This window comes from Hyla sarda, unplaced genomic scaffold (genome assembly GCF_029499605.1).
Source record: "Hyla sarda isolate aHylSar1 unplaced genomic scaffold, aHylSar1.hap1 scaffold_3117, whole genome shotgun sequence".
NCBI lineage: Eukaryota > Metazoa > Chordata > Amphibia > Anura > Hylidae > Hyla > Hyla sarda.
Window position 1 is genome coordinate 16,444 of NW_026609844.1, and position 7,141 is coordinate 23,584.

General features: G+C 46.2%; 3 non-coding genes across 3 annotated transcripts; all 3 read right to left on the reverse strand.

Annotated features, from left to right (window-relative positions):
• Positions 1-2,090: 2,090 nt before the first annotated feature.
• Positions 2,091-2,281, reverse strand: LOC130328658 (U2 spliceosomal RNA). Its single transcript, XR_008872547.1, has one exon. It is a non-coding gene; the product is annotated as a U2 spliceosomal RNA (small nuclear RNA).
• A 2,089-nt stretch (positions 2,282-4,370) lies between these two features.
• On the reverse strand, positions 4,371-4,561 carry LOC130328656 (U2 spliceosomal RNA). The gene has a single exon (XR_008872545.1). It is a non-coding gene; the product is annotated as a U2 spliceosomal RNA (small nuclear RNA).
• Positions 4,562-6,650: 2,089 nt separating this feature from the next.
• Positions 6,651-6,841, reverse strand: LOC130328657 (U2 spliceosomal RNA). The gene has a single exon (XR_008872546.1). It is a non-coding gene; the product is annotated as a U2 spliceosomal RNA (small nuclear RNA).
• Between the last annotated feature and the right edge of the window lie 300 nt (positions 6,842-7,141).

The following is a 7,141-nucleotide window of genomic DNA, read 5'->3' on the forward strand; positions in this document are numbered from 1 at the left end:
AACCGTGAAAGGGGCGGGCCCAACAAGGTCCCCTTCATGGGCACTATCACTGCTTGCTGTCAGGGAGGCTGCCAGACAATTTTCCATGCACACTCTGGGCTGGGGGGCAGTCAACCACCAGTACACACAGCAGAACCTAAACCCATACCATTATTGCTAAGCAGCAAGACAGGGGCCCATTGCACTCCCACGGGGCCTTTTTAAATGCAATCCATAACCCGGATTTGCCAGGAACCCTTCTTACTCCTCCTACTTGCATGTGACACTGGGCTTAGGATCTGCATAGGAAACACACACACAAGCACACACCTACCTTTGTTGCCTGCAGATGCCTCCTTGGCTGTCCCCAAACGGTATCAAACCAACACCCACGGGAAGCTGTAAGCATAGAGGACATGCCTGCACCCCATTGGACTTACCTGTGTGGGTTAAATCCGGGTTATTTGACAACCTATGGCGGTGATGGTTCTGCTCAGGCAGAGCAGTGCTGATGCTCCTCATAAAGCTGTCGCTGCTGTGAAGGTTCTAGGTGACATCACAAATCCCTATGGTTACATACACAACAAAGCTGGGTTGTTGTTGTTTACACTCTGCAAGGCCTGTGGAAGTGAGTGACATCATAGCACTGTAGTTCTGAGGGTTCTAGATGGATGCAACAATCTCCTGTTGCTTCTATGAAGGCCATAATAGACGACATCACCAAACAGCTCCATAGTCACATACACAGCAAAGGAGAGATGTTGTTTACACCTAGTGATGTCAGTGGTATTGAGTGACATCACAGCACAGTGCTAAGGCTCCTGGGCCTGGACACAGCAGCGGCTGCAATATCTCAACGGAGAATACGTTTATATATATGTGTGTGTGTGCGCGTATATATATATATATATATATATATATATATATATATATATATATATTTCTCCGCCGAAATCACTTTTAAACCCATTTCCACCTTTTTTTCCCTTCTCTTCCTCTTACTTTTTTTTCACGTTTTTTTACGTTTTTCTCCTTTTCGCCTCTTTTCTGGGCGTATTATTCTTCTTTTTCTTCTTTTTTTTCGTCTAATGCATACCCCATCAGTGCAGCAATGCTTATTCAATACCGCCAGCAGATGGAGACACTGGGGGATAATTTTCTAAGGATTTATACTGATTTTTCCTGTCTGAATTTGTCGCACAGAAAGTTGCAGGCCAAATATGTGTGACATTTCTGCGACTTTAGCTTCTAGAGCATTTTTACAACATTATACATAGGTGCTGAATACATAAAAAGCGACTGTTCAGCGACAGACAAGTCGCATCGGCTGAAAGTAGGCCAGAATGTCAGTCCATGTTGGAGCAGGTTTAGATACAGTCTAAAGTATAGATCTCAAAGTCTGTGCACAGAATTTAGCAAGGGCCTCGCACCTTCTGATGCATCAGGTAGGTGCACAATAGCATAGCCTAACCCTCTGTACTTTGGTCTATATTGATGCGGGACATAGACAGCCAGCTGATGACCAATCCATTAGTGCAATGGATGGCTGGAAGCATTTGTCTTTGCCTTTGCAATACCACAGAAGCAATGCATGGTCAATGTACAGCAATGACACACCTGTGTGAACAGCCAGGAGACCCCCCCCATGTTATGTTACATAGTTACATAGTTAGTACGGTCGAAAAAAGACATATGTCCATCAAGTTCAACCAGGGAATTAAGGGGTAGGGGTGTGGCGCGATATTGGGGAAGGGATGAGATTTTATATTTCTTCATAAGCATTAATCTTATTTTGTCAATTAGGAACATTCAGCACCCACCCGCTATCAAGGCAGCTGCCTATCATGTCATGCCCTACCTGCACAGGTGTGCTGGCTACTCAAATGATCCAATTAAGGAGGCCATTTAGTCAGCAGCAGCAGAAGTCCTGTGCCTGGACGCTCCAACAGCGGCCAGACACAAGCAGAAGCAGAAGCAGCAGAAGCAGCAGCAGCACCACCTTTTGTTTTTTGGCTGCAGCAGCAGCAGCAAGGCCCACAGGGCTGGCTAGCTGGCTAGCCAGCAAGCAGGTAGCAATGAAAGTAGGAATCTTTCTTTTTAACCCTGTAAGGGGGTGGTGCACTGTACCCGAAGATACTGCCATGTCGGGTCAATGCATAGGGCGACGGAAGCAAGCTTCGAAATCGGCCCCCGTTCTCAAAAATCCATTTAATATATGGTCCCCAGATAGGGGACGTATCAGATATTAAACTGATAAGAACAGATACTACACTTGATCTTAGCCAAAAGGCCGAGAAGCGATAACCGTGAAAGGGGCGGGCCCAACAAGGTCCCCTTCATGGGCACTATCACTGCTTGCTGTCAGGGAGGCTGCCAGACAATTTTCCATGCACACTCTGGGCTGGGGGGCAGTCAACCACCAGTACACACAGCAGAACCTAAACCCATACCATTATTGCTAAGCAGCAAGACAGGGGCCCATTGCACTCCCACGGGGCCTTTTTAAATGCAATCCATAACCCGGATTTGCCAGGAACCCTTCTTACTCCTCCTACTTGCATGTGACACTGGGCTTAGGATCTGCATAGGAAACACACACACAAGCACACACCTACCTTTGTTGCCTGCAGATGCCTCCTTGGCTGTCCCCAAACGGTATCAAACCAACACCCACGGGAAGCTGTAAGCATAGAGGACATGCCTGCACCCCATTGGACTTACCTGTGTGGGTTAAATCCGGGTTATTTGACAACCTATGGCGGTGATGGTTCTGCTCAGGCAGAGCAGTGCTGATGCTCCTCATAAAGCTGTCGCTGCTGTGAAGGTTCTAGGTGACATCACAAATCCCTATGGTTACATACACAACAAAGCTGGGTTGTTGTTGTTTACACTCTGCAAGGCCTGTGGAAGTGAGTGACATCATAGCACTGTAGTTCTGAGGGTTCTAGATGGATGCAACAATCTCCTGTTGCTTCTATGAAGGCCATAATAGACGACATCACCAAACAGCTCCATAGTCACATACACAGCAAAGGAGAGATGTTGTTTACACCTAGTGATGTCAGTGGTATTGAGTGACATCACAGCACAGTGCTAAGGCTCCTGGGCCTGGACACAGCAGCGGCTGCAATATCTCAACGGAGAATACGTTTATATATATGTGTGTGTGTGCGCGTATATATATATATATATATATATATATATATATATATATATATATTTCTCCGCCGAAATCACTTTTAAACCCATTTCCACCTTTTTTTCCCTTCTCTTCCTCTTACTTTTTTTTCACGTTTTTTTACGTTTTTCTCCTTTTCGCCTCTTTTCTGGGCGTATTATTCTTCTTTTTCTTCTTTTTTTTCGTCTAATGCATACCCCATCAGTGCAGCAATGCTTATTCAATACCGCCAGCAGATGGAGACACTGGGGGATAATTTTCTAAGGATTTATACTGATTTTTCCTGTCTGAATTTGTCGCACAGAAAGTTGCAGGCCAAATATGTGTGACATTTCTGCGACTTTAGCTTCTAGAGCATTTTTACAACATTATACATAGGTGCTGAATACATAAAAAGCGACTGTTCAGCGACAGACAAGTCGCATCGGCTGAAAGTAGGCCAGAATGTCAGTCCATGTTGGAGCAGGTTTAGATACAGTCTAAAGTATAGATCTCAAAGTCTGTGCACAGAATTTAGCAAGGGCCTCGCACCTTCTGATGCATCAGGTAGGTGCACAATAGCATAGCCTAACCCTCTGTACTTTGGTCTATATTGATGCGGGACATAGACAGCCAGCTGATGACCAATCCATTAGTGCAATGGATGGCTGGAAGCATTTGTCTTTGCCTTTGCAATACCACAGAAGCAATGCATGGTCAATGTACAGCAATGACACACCTGTGTGAACAGCCAGGAGACCCCCCCCCATGTTATGTTACATAGTTACATAGTTAGTACGGTCGAAAAAAGACATATGTCCATCAAGTTCAACCAGGGAATTAAGGGGTAGGGGTGTGGCGCGATATTGGGGAAGGGATGAGATTTTATATTTCTTCATAAGCATTAATCTTATTTTGTCAATTAGGAACATTCAGCACCCACCCGCTATCAAGGCAGCTGCCTATCATGTCATGCCCTACCTGCACAGGTGTGCTGGCTACTCAAATGATCCAATTAAGGAGGCCATTTAGTCAGCAGCAGCAGAAGTCCTGTGCCTGGACGCTCCAACAGCGGCCAGACACAAGCAGAAGCAGAAGCAGCAGAAGCAGCAGCAGCACCACCTTTTGTTTTTTGGCTGCAGCAGCAGCAGCAAGGCCCACAGGGCTGGCTAGCTGGCTAGCCAGCAAGCAGGTAGCAATGAAAGTAGGAATCTTTCTTTTTAACCCTGTAAGGGGGTGGTGCACTGTACCCGAAGATACTGCCATATCGGGTCAATGCATAGGGCGACGGAAGCAAGCTTCGAAATCGGCCCCCGTTCTCAAAAATCCATTTAATATATGGTCCCCAGATAGGGGACGTATCAGATATTAAACTGATAAGAACAGATACTACACTTGATCTTAGCCAAAAGGCCGAGAAGCGATAACCGTGAAAGGGGCGGGCCCAACAAGGTCCCCTTCATGGGCACTATCACTGCTTGCTGTCAGGGAGGCTGCCAGACAATTTTCCATGCACACTCTGGGCTGGGGGGCAGTCAACCACCAGTACACACAGCAGAACCTAAACCCATACCATTATTGCTAAGCAGCAAGACAGGGGCCCATTGCACTCCCACGGGGCCTTTTTAAATGCAATCCATAACCCGGATTTGCCAGGAACCCTTCTTACTCCTCCTACTTGCATGTGACACTGGGCTTAGGATCTGCATAGGAAACACACACACAAGCACACACCTACCTTTGTTGCCTGCAGATGCCTCCTTGGCTGTCCCCAAACGGTATCAAACCAACACCCACGGGAAGCTGTAAGCATAGAGGACATGCCTGCACCCCATTGGACTTACCTGTGTGGGTTAAATCCGGGTTATTTGACAACCTATGGCGGTGATGGTTCTGCTCAGGCAGAGCAGTGCTGATGCTCCTCATAAAGCTGTCGCTGCTGTGAAGGTTCTAGGTGACATCACAAATCCCTATGGTTACATACACAACAAAGCTGGGTTGTTGTTGTTTACACTCTGCAAGGCCTGTGGAAGTGAGTGACATCATAGCACTGTAGTTCTGAGGGTTCTAGATGGATGCAACAATCTCCTGTTGCTTCTATGAAGGCCATAATAGACGACATCACCAAACAGCTCCATAGTCACATACACAGCAAAGGAGAGATGTTGTTTACACCTAGTGATGTCAGTGGTATTGAGTGACATCACAGCACAGTGCTAAGGCTCCTGGGCCTGGACACAGCAGCGGCTGCAATATCTCAACGGAGAATACGTTTATATATATGTGTGTGTGTGCGCGTATATATATATATATATATATATATATATATATATATATATATATTTCTCCGCCGAAATCACTTTTAAACCCATTTCCACCTTTTTTTCCCTTCTCTTCCTCTTACTTTTTTTTCACGTTTTTTTACGTTTTTCTCCTTTTCGCCTCTTTTCTGGGCGTATTATTCTTCTTTTTCTTCTTTTTTTTCGTCTAATGCATACCCCATCAGTGCAGCAATGCTTATTCAATACCGCCAGCAGATGGAGACACTGGGGGATAATTTTCTAAGGATTTATACTGATTTTTCCTGTCTGAATTTGTCGCACAGAAAGTTGCAGGCCAAATATGTGTGACATTTCTGCGACTTTAGCTTCTAGAGCATTTTTACAACATTATACATAGGTGCTGAATACATAAAAAGCGACTGTTCAGCGACAGACAAGTCGCATCGGCTGAAAGTAGGCCAGAATGTCAGTCCATGTTGGAGCAGGTTTAGATACAGTCTAAAGTATAGATCTCAAAGTCTGTGCACAGAATTTAGCAAGGGCCTCGCACCTTCTGATGCATCAGGTAGGTGCACAATAGCATAGCCTAACCCTCTGTACTTTGGTCTATATTGATGCGGGACATAGACAGCCAGCTGATGACCAATCCATTAGTGCAATGGATGGCTGGAAGCATTTGTCTTTGCCTTTGCAATACCACAGAAGCAATGCATGGTCAATGTACAGCAATGACACACCTGTGTGAACAGCCAGGAGACCCCCCCCCATGTTATGTTACATAGTTACATAGTTAGTACGGTCGAAAAAAGACATATGTCCATCAAGTTCAACCAGGGAATTAAGGGGTAGGGGTGTGGCGCGATATTGGGGAAGGGATGAGATTTTATATTTCTTCATAAGCATTAATCTTATTTTGTCAATTAGGAACATTCAGCACCCACCCGCTATCAAGGCAGCTGCCTATCATGTCATGCCCTACCTGCACAGGTGTGCTGGCTACTCAAATGATCCAATTAAGGAGGCCATTTAGTCAGCAGCAGCAGAAGTCCTGTGCCTGGACGCTCCAACAGCGGCCAGACACAAGCAGAAGCAGAAGCAGCAGAAGCAGCAGCAGCACCACCTTTTGTTTTTTGGCTGCAGCAGCAGCAGCAAGGCCCACAGGGCTGGCTAGCTGGCTAGCCAGCAAGCAGGTAGCAATGAAAGTAGGAATCTTTCTTTTTAACCCTGTAAGGGGGTGGTGCACTGTACCCGAAGATACTGCCATATCGGGTCAATGCATAGGGCGACGGAAGCAAGCTTCGAAATCGGCCCCCGTTCTCAAAAATCCATTTAATATATGGTCCCCAGATAGGGGACGTATCAGATATTAAACTGATAAGAACAGATACTACACTTGATCTTAGCCAAAAGGCCGAGAAGCGATAACCGTGAAAGGGGCGGGCCCAACAAGGTCCCCTTCATGGGCACTATCACTGCTTGCTGTCAGGGAGGCTGCCAGACAATTTTCCATGCACACTCTGGGCTGGGGGGCAGTCAACCACCAGTACACACAGCAGAACCTAAACCCATACCATTATTGCTAAGCAGCAAGACAGGGGCCCATTGCACTCCCACGGGGCCTTTTTAAATGCAATCCATAACCCGGATTTGCCAGGAACCCTTCTTACTCCTCCTACTTGCATGTGACACTGGGCTTAGGATCTGCATAGGAAACACACACACA